The sequence below is a fragment of the Mangifera indica genome, chromosome 12, assembly GCF_011075055.1.
Source record: "Mangifera indica cultivar Alphonso chromosome 12, CATAS_Mindica_2.1, whole genome shotgun sequence".
Classification (NCBI taxonomy): domain Eukaryota; kingdom Viridiplantae; phylum Streptophyta; class Magnoliopsida; order Sapindales; family Anacardiaceae; genus Mangifera; species Mangifera indica.
The window spans coordinates 304,591-320,384 of record NC_058148.1 but is presented as its reverse complement, the minus strand read 5'-3'; the positions used below and the strand labels follow the sequence as shown (position 1 = coordinate 320,384).

Genomic DNA, 15,794 nt, shown 5'->3' with positions numbered 1-15,794 from the left:
TGATGATAATGTTGCAAGATATGTTAGTGAAAATGAGATAGGGATTTGTATTGACACAAATGTTGATTTTGAAGGATTCATTGCAAGAATCGGCTATCGTCTAAGACTCGATCGAAGTTAGTCAAATATGCACGTATTTACACTAGGTGATATGGGTCAAATGGAGATTGTAGACGATGATGATGTGAAGTTTTTGATTGTTGTAGCAAGAAGTTCACAAGGATACACAAAATTTTTTGTTATCGAGAGTCAAATTGACGGAAAGGACAATCAACAAGGCAAAGATGTTCATGAGGAAGAAAGGGAAAATCATCCAACAGATGAGTGGGCACATCCACAAAGTTTTCAAGAGTTTGGTGGGAATTATGATGTTGATGATGATAATGACGACAACATAGATGTGGATTATGAAGTAGAAGGTAATGAGGAGGAGGAGGATGATGATGATGATGATGATGAAAACGAAGAATTCTCGGGGTTTGATGACGACATATAAGGTGTTTCGAGCCAAGACGTTGGCAGAAGTCAAAGTCATGTTTGTTACGATGGGGCTGAATATAGCACAAGAGATCATGACTTTATGAATATTGGAGCATATCTAAATCACATCCATAATCCAAATCAATTTTAATGGGTTCTTGAGCCTGCTGTTGATGTTGAGAATGCATGTATCATTAATCGAGCAACACAAAAGGGTAACCATTTACAAGTAATGAGTTTTTATAACTCCAAGGCAGAATTGAGAGTATTATTTCGAACATATACCTTAAAGACAAGAATTCAATGGAAGGTTGGTCACTCCGATAACATACGGTATGAGCTTAAGTGCGTACACCCACAATATAAATGGTGGGCATGAGCGATGAGAGCGCAAGATAGAGATTATTGGGTCTTACGACGTATGGAGGAGACCCACACTTGTCCGCGAGATCAAATATTATCACATCACAGACAAACTAGTGTAGAATTGTTAGGTAATATACTTAAGTCAATATTTGTGGTTGATCGTATTTATCAACCAAAGGAAATTATTTTAGACCTGATAGATATATACCGAATTGACATTCCTACACGCAAGTATGACGTTCCAAAACATATGCAATAAATGTACTATGAGGATCTCCAGAAGAGTATTTTGGTATATTATACAAGTATTGTCATAATTCAGAGCTTAAGAACACAGGAACTATGACACGTATTGATTTTGATCCGAAAAATAGGTTCAAGTTTTTTTTTGTGTATGAGTTGTTCTATAAGAGGGTTCCAACAATTCTTTTGCTCGGTGATATGCATTGATGTTTTATACTTAAAAGAAAAGTATTTTAGGTCTCTTTTCATTGCTATTACAAATGACAATAATAATCAGATTTACCCACTCGCATTCGGTATTCGACGCAAAGAGGGAATAGATACATAGACGCCCTTTTTGACATACTTTAGCATGTGTTTTGGTGATTTGCCGGATTTGACCGTTATTTTCGATCGTCATCATTCAATAATTACGTCGATGGCGAACGTAATGCCTCATGTTTGTCATGGGTTTTGTAATTACCATATAAAGGGTAACATGCGTTCGCAGTTCAAAAAAACTAAACATATTGAAGGACTATTTTGGAAAGCTGCTAAGACATATCGTCTCACGAAGTTTCAAGTTGCTATGAGTAGAATTGCTTGAGTAAATCTCGCTGCAGCAACAACCTATTTGACCGACATTGGGTATGAAAGATGGGCATGTGCCCATTTTGGAGGATGACAATATAATATTATGACGATCAATATTGTTGAGTCCTTTAATGCTTTAACACGGACTACTCGCACTTTGCCTATCACCATATTGGTAGAGTTTCTTCGAAGCACAATGCAATATTGGTTTTTCAATAGGCGAAACATGGCTGGTTCGTATGACTAAAATTCATTCTGATGTTTCTGTTTTTTCATCGCATTTATTTTAGTTGTTTTTCACAGGCGAGAGATCTCACCCGTTAACATCATGGGTTGAGCACAAGTTTGCTGGATATGTGTTCAAATATGCCAACATGGTTGTTAAACCAATCAACATGCAACAATACGAAATTCATGATTCACGACAACAAGTGTTCATTGTGAATCTTCTATATTGAACGTGTGATTGTTAAAAATTTCAACATTCCTAGATTCCGTGTGCACACGCTACAGTTATAGTAAGGTATAATAACCTATCATATTGTGTAAGCTAGGTCAGTACATACTACTCTACTGAATATTTACATAAGGTATACGAAAAATATATTAATCCACTAAGGGATCAATCAACTTGAGCACCATCAAATATGTCTGACTTTTTGTTATCGAGAGTCAAATTGACGGAACGGACAATCAACAAGGCAAAGATGTTCATAAGGAAGAAAGGAAAAATCATCAGACAGATGAATGGGCACATCCACAGAGTTTTCAAGAGTTCGGTGGGAATTATGGTGTTGATGATGATAATGATGACGACATGGATGTAGAGTATAAAGTAGAAGGTAATGAGGAGGAAGAGGATGATGATGATGAAGACGAAGAATTCTCGGGTTTGATGATGACATATACAGTGTTCCGAGCCAAGACGTTAGTAGAAGTCAAAGTAATGCATTAAATGCACTACAAGGATCTCCAAAAGTGTCTTTCGGTATATTACGTGAGTACTGTCATAATTTGGAGCTTAAGAACCCAAGAACTATGACACGTATTGATGTCAATATGGAAAATAGGTTCAAATTTTTTTCATGTGTATGAGGTGTTCTATAAGAGGGTTCAAATAATTCTGTCATCCGGTGATATGCATTGATGTGTCACACTTAAAAGGAAAGTATCTTAGGTCTCTTTTCATTGCTGTTACGAAGGACGGTAATAATTAGATTTACCCACTCGCATTCTATATTGGGCAGAAGAGGGAATAGATACATGAACGCTTTTTTTGACATATCTTAGCATGCGCATTGGTGATTTGTCAAATTTGGCCATTATTTTTTATCGTCATCATTCAATAATTACGTCAGTCGTGAACGTAATGCCTCATACTCGTCATGAGTTTTGTAATTACCACTTAAAGGGTAACATGCGTTCGCAGTTCAAAAAAACTAAACATATTTAAGGATTATTTTGGAAAGCTGCTAACGCATATCGTCTCACGGACTTTCAAACTGCTATAAGTAGAATTGGTAGAGTAAATCCTGCTGCAACAGCCTATTTGACCGACATTGGGTATGAAAGATAGACGCGTGTCTACTTTGGAGGATGACGATATAATATTAGGACAACTGATATTGCTGAGTCCTTCAATGCTTTAATACGGACTGCTCACGCTTTGCCTATCACCATATTGGTAGAGTTTCTTCGAAGCACAATGCAACATTGGTTTTTCAATAAACGAAACATGACTGATTCATATAACTAAAATTTATTCTTATGTTTCTATTTTTTCATCAAATTTATTTTAGTTGTTTTTTACAGGTGAAAGATCTCACCCGTTAACACCATGGGCGTAGGGCAAGCTTGCTCGATATGTGTTCAAATCTGTCAATATGGTTATTAAACCAATCAATATGCAACAATACGAAGTTCATGATTTACGATAATAAGTGTTCATCGTGAATCTTCTATATCGAACGTGTGATTGTGGAAAATTTCAACATTCTCAAATTTTGTGTGCACATGCTACAACTATAACACGGTATAATAACCTATCAAACTGTGTAGGCTGGGTCAGTACATTCTACTCTACTGAATATTTATATAGGGTGTACGAAGAAGATATTAATCCACTACGGGATTAATCAATTTGGGCACCATCAAATATGTCTGTAATTTATCCTTCAATGATGAAGCAACGAAGGTTCGGTCGCCCTTCCAATCATGCAAGAATACCTTCACAAGAAGAGGAAGTTCGACAACAATACTGTAGCCGATGTTATCAACCTGGTCGTACTCGTTTGAAATGTCAGAGTCCAACTCCAGTGCTTGTGGTTAGCTCGTCTCACATACCTAGTAACACACGAACCCAAGGTCGTCGTACTCACGGTGCAACCCATACGGTCGAATAGGTTATCATACTAAATCTTCTATTGGGTTTTGTACATGTATGCGATGACAATAGATTTTAATATATTGCATGTTTAATTTTATGTAATTTATCTATTAGGTTCTGTACAAATTTTAATATATTACATTTTATTATTATTTTTTGTTCAAACTCTTACATGTATGTGATGACAATGGATCAAAATAGTTGAATGAAATTACCATAACATATATTTGTTACCTATCATTTTTATGCATATATTTGAATTTTTTCTCATACTATACATCAATAAAACAATAATAAAATACACCATATAAATAATAATAAAATGTCATCATTCAAACAAAAATAAAATGACATCCAATTCATAAGCATGCCTGTCCATCCATGCCTTAATCGAATTCCTCGAAGCCTGCATTTACATAATCCAATTGAATTTAATAAATACAATCAATTTAGTAAATTTTGCTGACATATAAATAAACTCATAAATACTAAATACTTACTAAGGGCCCTTCCTTAGAATATGGGGTAGTCACGCACTTTCTTAACCTCCTGGAATATGTCGATGTGAAATTAAATAGTCGATCTCGAGCGAGGTATTCCATAAACATAAGTAAAAAAATGCCAGAGTCTCCGCTTCCAACATCGTGTTTTGGCACATCATGAACACTTGTATTGTAATGTCGGTGGAGTATCTGGTGGTTGAATTCTCTTTGATGTATAGAAATTACTCGCCTTCATTAGGTGTATCAATGTCCTAATCAATAACTTCTTCACTTTCTCTAAGCTATTGGTATATTCAGTAGAGTTGTATACATACAACTTCTAATAATTGGTATCCAATACGTCACACACCCAATGTTGGTTGTCGAAGTTGAGGGGAATGAATACCTATCGACCAATGAAGAGAAATAAGTACCAATAATCAATTTTATCGTAAACAATTTACAGTTGTATACCACCTTATCAATATTACTCTATGGTCGAAAGAATTCAGTTGACTGTTAAAGTGAAATGTCATTGATTTGATCTAGGAAAAATATAAGCCACTCCATATTTGTACCCAACTGTTTAAACTCACTGTAACACTGTGGAAGAAGTTCAACAAACTGAGTCGAAACAGTCGTCCAGTTATCATCTGAAAAAGATTTATGAAGTATATCCATAAAAACTTCAATATATTGTATATATAGATAAATCACATCATAAGTTAAAAGTGATAACTAATATGTAAATACAAATGAATGATACATATCGTGTTTTCCAACCATTGACCCAATGTTATAATTTGGGTCCACTATGGGTTGGGCATATAGGCGATCGTTCCAGTTGATCCCCTGAGGAAGACACGTCGAGTGTCATTATCTGACGCTTAACGGTACCATAATGTGAACTCTGTATAAAACTCAACCAATCCGGGTCCAGATAATGACCCTCAGTTATGGGTTGTTTGTTATTTTTTTTCTAATTTAGATCTGTAAATGGACTTACCAACTGTTTCCCTTTTAGCAGTACACCTCCAAAAGTTGATACTTTTTTAGTTGTTGTTGGCTTCTGAACAACTATTGGTTGGTCCTGCACTTGTTAGACATCATCGTCTGATGATTCGTCTAACTAAAAAAAATTCACAAATTTATGTTTGTCATTATTTTATAATTAAGCAATTGAAAATAAAAATTAAGTATAGTGGATAATAACCTGTACTGATTCTGAATATAATAATCCTCAAGTCCTACAATTCGATTATTTAATGATGTCATTTTTCCTACATGTCCCCCCAAAGCATCGATGTGTGTTGTTGCTATTGGTTCTGTATCTCCCTTTGAAACGTTGATGTTTGTTGTTGCTAATAGGATTGCATCTCCTCATGAAACGTTGATGAGTGCCGCTCCCACTCCACGTGCATCATTGCAGCGTGCTGGTCCAATTGCTGCTGCATCTGAGAGTTGATGTCTCTTCCATGTTCCATTAAGATTTGTTGAAGACGGTCGTATGATACACCACTATACGACGTCTTGTGGACCGAGTGTCTTACAAAGTCGTTTATCTGGTGCTCGTAAGAATGAGCGGCACGGGAAGTAGACATCCATAGTGGGGAAACACGTATATTAGGTATGTCCTTATGTGACTCTCGGGGGTATGCTATGCAAGAAAATGACACTTATGGAGGGGATGTATGTCAAATACGAGACGTCCTAGGAACCACAAGTCTGACACCTCATGATGAAAAAATTTGTACGAAAGCGATGGAAAATGATGAAGACCCTCTGAGGGCTGTCTGAATGACAACAGGACGGTTCGATTGGATGACATCATCATCATCTGAATGTGTAGATGGTATATGTTCTCCCATAAACTTCAAAGCTCAAATATACCAGTCAGAGTAACGCTCAATCTCGGTCGGATGTAACGCAGTTGTAATCTCCTCCTAGAACATCAAAGAAATTTATAAAAATTAATGAAATACAAAATATAATAATAAAATATAAATGAGCAATATATCGGAGAAGCGTCTCAAAGTATCGATATATCATCTCATGTAGGTAGTACAACTATTTTTCATTTTAGGATACGGGAGATTTGATCATTTAGTTTCAAACGGATATAAAACGATAGATTCTGAATCGTCTTATAAATCCAATACTATACAATGTACAATATTTATGGTTAGTATTTATAATAGTCATTACGAATGTAATATTTATCTATTATATGATACTTTTGAAAAGTAATCGGGTATCCCAAAATACTGTAACTGAGAAGTGGGAGTGAATTTGTGTACGATGAGTAATATTCAACATAATATTGATGTTTGTTATATATACCTTTTCGTATCGAGTTAATTGTTTTATTCTATGTCAGTGTTTTCCATAGGTATCGACTAAATGCATCTAAATTGTTCGTTAAATGTAAAAAACGCTCAGGTACTTTGGTCCTGTTGTTCGACCCTAATAATCCTGTAAATGCGTAATACAAGACCGCAAACTTCACTGCGTTATCATCAGTCTCCCCAAACTTCATTGTCGAATGCTTGCTCGATCTCCCCATATGTGTATACATTTATTCGCGCAATGTTATTACAAAATAATGGTAGGACAATAGGTAAGGTTTTCTATAATTAGGAATAAACTAATGTTTACTTAAAGAGCTATTTTTCGGACAACTTGTTTTGGATATTTATTAGATTTGGTGGAGCCACGATTCAATGTTGTTTTTATTCAAACAATGTTATTACGTATGATTAACCGTAGAAACCCAGACAGAAAAATGTGGTTCAGAATAAATGTTGTTGAATTCTGATTCAACCCTGTTGAGTTTGCACTCGTGACTAGTTTGATTTTCGGGGAGGTTATGGACGTGTCCAATTACGTTGATTGCACGGATACGCCTCGATTGAGAGATAAATACTTCCTGAACATTCAGAGGTTGTTATCTCATGGGAGATCGAGTAAGCATTCAATAATGAAGTTTGGGGAGACAATGATGACGAAGCAATGAAGTTTGCGGTCTTGTATTATGCATTTACAAGATTATTAAGGGCGAACAACAGGACCAAAGTACCTGAGCATTTTTTGCATTTAGCGAACAATTTAAATGCATTTACTCGATACCCATGGAAAACACTAACATGGAATAAAACAGTTGACTCGATACGAAAAGGTATACATAACAAATATCAATATTGTGTTGAACATTACTCGTCGTACACAAGTCCACTCCCACTTCTCAGTTACAGTATTTTAGGATACCCGATTGCTTTTCAAGTAAGTATCATATAATAGATAAAGTTTACATTCATAATAACTATTGTAAATACTAACCGTAAATGTTGTATATTGTGTAGTATTGGATTTATGAGACGATTCAAAATTTATCCCCTTATATCAGTTTGAAAGTAAATGATCGAATCTCTCGTATCCTAAAATAGAAAACAGTTGTACTACCTATATGGGATGACATATCGATACTTTAAGATGCTTCTTCGGTATGTTGTTCATTTATATTTTATTATTCTGTTTTTTATTTCATTAATTTTTATAAATTTCTTTCATGTTCTAGGAGGAGATTACAACTGCATTACATCCGATCGAGATTGAGCGTTACTCTGACTAGTATATTTGAGCTTTAAAGTTTATGGGAGAATATACACCAATTACGCATTCAGACGATGATGATGCCATCCAGTCGAACCGTCTCATTGTCATTCAGACAGCCCTTAGAGGGTCTTCATCGTCTTCCATCACTTTCGTACGAATTTTTTCATCACGAGGTGTTAGACCTGTGGTTTCTAAGATGTCTCGTATTGGACATACATCCCCTTTATAGGTGTCATTCTCTCGCATCGCATACCCCCGAGAGTCACATAAGGACATACATCCCCTTTATAGGTGTCTACTTCTAGTGTCTCTCATTCTTAGGAGCACCAGATAAACCACTCTGTAAGACACTCGATCCACAGGACGTCGTATAGTGGTGTATCATACGACTGTCTTCAACAAATCTTAATGGAACATAAAAGTGGCATCAACTCTCAGATGCAGCAGCAATTGGACCAGCACGCTGCAATGATGCATGTGGAGTGGGAGCGACACTCATCAGCGTTTCATGAGGAGATGCAATCCTATTAGCAACAACAAACATCAACGTTTCAGGGGGAGATACAGAACCAATAGCAACAACACACATCGATGCTTCGGGGGAAGATGTAGGAAAAAATGACATCATTAAATAATCAAATTGCAAGACTTAAGGATTATTATATTCAGACATTAGAATCAGTACAAGTTATTATCCACTATACTTAATTTTTATTTTCAATTAGTTGTATTACTTAATTTTTATTTTCAATTACTTAATTATAAAATAATGGTAAACATAAATTTGTGAACCTTTTTCAGTTAGACGAATCATCAGACGATGATGTCAAACAACAAGTGCAAGACCAACCAACAGCTGTTTAGAAGCTGACAACTAAAAAAGTGTCAGCTTTCGGATGTGTACTGCTAAAATGGAAACAGTTGATAAATCTATTCACAGATCCAAATTAGAGAAAAAAGAACAAACAACCCATAACTGAGGGTCATCGTCTGGACCCGCGATTGGTTGAGTCTTATACAGAGTTCACATTATGGTACCGTTAAACATTAGATAATGACACTCGACGTGTCTTCCTCGGAGGACCAACAGGAACGACCGCCTATATGCGCAAACCATAGTGGACCCAAATTATAACATTGGGGTAATGGTTGAAAAACACGGTATATACCATTCCTTTGTATTTGTTCATATTAGTTATCAATTTCAACTTATATTGTAATTTATCTGTATACACAACATATCGAAACTTTTATAGGTATACTCCATAAATTTTTTTCAGATGATAACTGGACGACTGTTTCGACTCAGTTTATTGGACTTCTCCCACAGTGTTACAGTGAGTTTAAACAATTGGGTGCAAATATAGAGTGACCCACATTTTTCCTAGATCAAATCAATGATATCTCACGTTAACAGTTAACTGAATTCTTTCGACTATAGAGTAGTGTTGACAAGGTGGTATACAACTGTAAGTTGTTTACGATAAAATTAATTATTGATACTTATTTCTCTTCATTGGTCAATAGCTATTCATTCCCCTCAACTTCGACAACCAACATTGGGTGTATGACGTATTGTATACCAATTATTAGAAGTTATATGTATACAACTCTGCCTAATATATCAATAGCTTAGAGAGGGTGAAGAAGTTATTGATATCATTTAGGACACTGATACACCTAATGAAGGCGAGTAATTTCTATACATTAAAGAGAATTCAACCTCCAGATACTCCACCGACATTACAATACAAGTGTTTGTGATGTGCTAAAACACGATGTTGGAAGTGGAGACTCCGACGTTTTTTTACTTATGTTTACAGAATACCTTGCCCAAGATCAACCATTTAATTTCACATCGACACATTTTAGGAGGTTAAGAAAGCGCATGGCTACACCCATATTTTAAGGAAGGACCCTCAGTAAGTATTTAGTATTTATGAGTTTATTTATATGTCAGCAAAATTTATTAAATTAGTTGTATTTATTAAATTCAATTAGATTGTGACAATACAGGGTTCGAGGAATTCGATTAAGGCATGGATGGACGGGCATGCATATGAATTGGATGTCATTTTATTATTGTTTGAATGATGACATTTTATTATTATTTGTATAGTGTATTTTATTATTGTTTTATTGATGTATAGTATGAGAAAAAATTCAAATATATACATAAAAATGATACGCTAACAAATATATGTTATGGTAATTCCATTCAACTATTTTAATCCATTGTCATCACATACATGTAAGAGTTTAAACAAAAAAATAGTAAAATGTAATACATTAAAATTTGTACAAAACTTAATAGATAAATTATATAAAATTAAACATGTAATACATTAAAATCCATTGTCATCGCGTACATGTACAAAACCCAATAGAAGATTCAACATGATAACCTATTCGACCGTACGGGTTGCACCGTGAGTACGACGATTTTGGGTTCGTGTGTTACTGGGTGTGCGGGAGGAGCTAACCATAAGCACTGGAGTTGGACTTTGACATTTCAAACGAGTATGACCAGGTTGATAACATCGGCTATAGTATTGTTGTTGAACTTCCTCTCCTTGTGAAGGTCTTCTTGTATGATTGGAAGGGCGACCGAACTTTCGTTGCTCCATCACTTGAGGATAAATCGCAAACATATTTGATGGTGCCCAAGTTGATTAATCCCTTAGTTGATTAATATCTTCTTCGTACACCCTATGTAAATATTCAGTAGAGTAGTATGTACTGACCCAACCTACACAGTTTGATAGGTTTTATACCTTGCTATAGCTATAACGTGTGCACATAAAATCTAGGAATGTTGAAATTTTTCACAATCACACATTCGATATAAAAGATTCACGATGAACATTGTTGTCGTGAATCATGACCTTCGTATTGTTACATGTTGATTGGTTTAACAACCATATTGACAGATTTGAACACATATCGAGCAAGCTTGCCCTACGCCCATGGTGTTAACGGGGGAGATCTCTCAACTGTAAAAAACAACTAAAATAAATGCGATGAAAAAATAGAAACATCAGAATAAATTTTAATTATATGAACCAGCCATGTTTCACTTATTAAAAAACCAATGTTGCATTGTACTTCGAAGAAACTCAACCAATATAGTGATAGACAAAACGTGAGCAGTCCGTAATAAAGCATTGAAAGACTCAACAATATCAATCATCTTAATATTATACCGTCATCCTCCAAAGTGGACACGTGCCCATCTTTCATACCCAATGTCAATCAAATACGCTGCTATAGCGGGATTTACTCTAGCAATTCTACTTATAGCAGTTTGAAAGCCCGTGAAACGATATGCGTTAGCAGCTTTCCAAAATAGTCCTTCAATATGTTTAATTTTTTTGAATTGCGAACGCATGTTACGCGAAGTGGTAATTACAAAACTCATGACAAGTATGAGACATTACGTTCGCGACCGACGTAATTATTGAATGATGACGATAAAAAATAATGGTCAAATTTGGCAAATCACCAATGCACATGCTAAGTTATGTCAAAAAAAGCATCTATGTATCATTCCCTCTTTGTGTCCAATACAGAATACGAGTGAGTAAATCTAATTATTATCGTCTTTCGTAACAGCAATGAAAATAGACTTAAGATACTTTCCTTTTAAGTGTGACACATCAATGCATATTACCGGACGACAGAATTGTTTAAACCCTCTTATAGAACCCCTCATACACATGAAAAAAAACTTGAACCTATTTTCCATATCAACATCAATACGTGTCATAGTTCTTGGGTTCTTAAGCTCTAAATTATGATAGTATTCACGTAATATACCGAAAGACTCTTCCATAGATCCTCGTAGTGCATTTATTGCATATGTTTTGACACCCCATGCTTGCGTGTAGGATATGTCAATTCAATACCTATCTGTCATATCTGAAATAATTTCCTTTGATCGATAAATACGATCAACCACAAACATTGACTTAAGAATGTTACCTAACGATTCTGCACTAACTTGTTTGTGATATGACAATATTTGATCCTGTGGACAAGTGTGGGTCTCATCCATACGTTGTAAGACCCAATAGTCTCCGTTTTGCTCTCTTGTCGCTCATGCTTACCATTTACATTGTGGGTGTACACACTTAAGCTCATACCGTATATTATCAAAGTGACCAATCTTCTATTGAATTCTTGTCTTTAAGGTATACGCTCAAAATAATACTTTTAATTCTGTCTTGGAGTTATAAAAACCCATTACTTGTAAATAGTTGCCCCTTTGTGTTGCCCGATTAGTAATTCCTGCATTCTCAACATCAATAGTAGGCTCAGGAACCCATTGAAATGGATTTGGATTATAGATGTGATTTAGATATGCTTTAATATTCATAAAGCCACGACGTCTTGTGCTACATTCAACCCCATCGTAACAAGCATGACTTTGATTTCTGCCAACGTCTTGGCTCGGAACACTATATATGTCATTATCAAACCCGAGAATTCTTCGTCTTCATCATCATTATCCTCTTCCTCCTCATTACCTTCTACTTCATAATCCTCATCCATGTCGTCGTCGTTATCATCATCAACACCATAATTCCCACCAAACTCTTGAAAACTTTGTAGATGTGCCCATTCATCTATCGGATGATTTTCCCTTTCTTCCTCATGAACATCTTTGCCTTGTTGATTGTCCCTTTCGTCAATTTGACTCTTGATAACAAAAAGTTGTGTATCCTTATAAACTTCTTGCTACAACCATCAAAAACTCTACATCCTCATCGTCTATAATCTCCATTGGACCCATATCACCTAGTGTAAATACGCGCACATTTGACTGACTTCAATCGAGTCGTAGACGATCGCTGATTCTTGCAATGAATCTTTCAAAATCAACCTTTGTGTCAATACAAATCCCTCTCTTATTTCCACGAACATATCTTGCGACATTATCATCACCTTTAACCCATTGACCTTCATAGTGAATTTTAAATACAGTTTTTTTCAAATTACGCCCAAATGCGATAGCAATGCAATCAACCTTCATATATACGTATTTACAACACATTAAACTATTATATCTTCAGATGATGTACGAAAATTTATCAAGACAAGATAATAAAAAACATGAAAAAAATGACAATGGCAATTTCGTAATTTTTTATGTAATTCTCTGTCAAGACAAGAAAAATAATACACACATAAAAGCTAAATTGGAATAAACAAACATAAAAAATAAAAGAATTGAGTGTAATGGAAGAAAACAGAAATAAATAAATAAATTCACTAGGGCCCGGGGGGTTGGCGTTAACGCCAACCTGTTCATTATCTGGAATTTTTTTTGGGCTATATTTTGATATTTTATAACCATCACAACAACATTAAACAATAATAACAACTTTAAACAATAGAAACAACATGAAATAATAACATTAAATAATCTAACAACATGAAATCACAATAAAGTTAAATTTTACATGAAGTTATTATGAACATGAATATACTATACTTATTTCATTTTCAATTATTTATAAAGAAAACACATAACATATAGGGTTAAGTCAATACTCACCTGAATGTGGATGATTTCGCTATGAAGTATTTGCAGCAGATGTTAATTCTCTTAATAAATTTAGCAATTTTCGTCTCTCCCTCTCTCATGTCTAAGTTGAATCTTTTATAATGGATTTCTCACGAATTTTATTGTTCACTTATATGTCTTCTTCCATTAATATTTTATTTTATCTTTTTTATGCTAGAGGGATTCCTTTTTCAGTTAAGGAAGAAAAGAGAAAAAGTTGCAGAGAAAAAGAGAGAGAGAATCTCTGAATGAAAGATTAAAGAAAGGTATTTTGGGAAAATAGATTACTATTGTGATATATTTATTTAAGTTTTAGAATGAGTGGTATATATGCATACGCGATAAAAAAAGCGCTAAAAATTTCAATTTTGCTAGTATATATGCACATCTTAGAATACTATTTAGAAGAGAGAAGGGTTAAAAACCTCTGCATATGGATGTCAATCCACACGCTTCAAAGTCAGAAGCTCATGGAAAATACAGCTGTGATAGTATTGATTTATCACTGCAGAATTCCCTTCTAGAACTTCCACGGTCTTGGACAAGGCCGCACAGATAGCCTCTTCTGAAATGACAAAAGCTACTTCTAAATCTGAATAAAACTGGAAACGAAGTGTCTGGATTTTGTTGATAATTACTTGTCAGAACTAAAAAGATGAAAGACAAATTGTGAGAATGAATCTTGAAATTCATCATACGGCTGCACGATTGGATCGGACAAATAGAAATTTTCTTCTTAAAATGAAGACAAATAAATACCTGATTTTTCACAAGACCGCATCCAATTGTAACACGGGAAGGTAGAGAATTTCCTGCAAAGTATTTTAAGACCCCATTGGAACTTGAGAGGCTGGACAGCTAAAAGTGATCAGAGATGTCCAACCAAAGACGAGAACCAGTTCGTTGTGTAACATCCAAGAGGTGCACAGAAGCTGAACTGGTAACAGCCACAAAGTTATCGATCCCAGAAACTACCACATGAGGCTTTAGCTTCTTTATAAGCTCTACCATTTGATCTTACTGATGTGGTGCTTCATTGCTGTGAGTACATCTTCTGAAGGATTAACCATTTCTGTACACGGAAAACAGGATATAAAGGTGGTTATGTAGCAAGAATAGACAACATTCTGAAAACAAAAAGAAAGAGAAAATGTCTCTGATCCATGATTCTAGCCAGGACTGAGAATAGTAGTAATAACAACTATAAGTTCTGAATGCATTAGACATGTCAATATGGAAACTTTTCTAATACATGACTCTACTCTGCTAAATCATCTCTTACTGAAATAGATGGAGCTCTCATTGATTCCAACACCCTTTTCATGCCAACATTAAAGTCCAGCTGCATAGGTTATTATCATCGAAGTTTTTATTATTTTATACTATCACTTCTTAAATGATGTGAACTTTTGAATTATGAGTGTGATGGATCATAACTTATTGGTAAACTTGTTAACCATTGCCTGGGTAGGTGTCTAGTTAGATGTTCATCAAAATTGCAAGGCAAGGTGAGAGTAATCTAAGATCATTCTCAATTGCCACAGCCCTAGATGGAAAGACAACAACATTCTGGAGCAAGAAGTGGAGGAAAAAGGTCAGAAAAATAAGGATCATTTTACCCATCTAGAACAGAAGAGAAACACAAATAAACAAAGCCTTTAAACCTTGCAGCATTCTCAAACTATAACTTATAACCGAAAAGAACATTAGCAAGTCTAAAATGAAACTTGCAGGTCCCCATCTGTGTTCTACATCAGAAAAAGTATGCCAAACACTAATACAACACTTCCAAGCTAATTATTTTGCTGTTTCCTGAAAGTAAACAGAACAACATAATCAAATGCACCTACAGTATAATCTAGAGGGAAGACACCTCGAATGGTCAACTTAGAGGAGACATGGCACAAAAAGATAGAAGCAATCAGGTGGAATTTAACATAACAGTTTGTCCAACAAATACAAGAATGACAATTAATCATATCACTTATCAAACACACACACACACACACACACAATAACATACACACGATGGATAGAGCTTCAATGTGTTGAGGACTTCCATTATAGCTTCTCTGATAGGGTACAA

At 35.1% G+C, this 15,794-nt stretch overlaps 1 pseudogene; it reads right to left on the bottom strand.

The window, feature by feature from the left end:
- LOC123193084 overlaps nucleotides 1-15,343 on the bottom strand; it is a 28,800-nt pseudogene extending 13,457 nt beyond the window's left edge.
- Nucleotides 15,344-15,794: the final 451 nt, after the last annotated feature.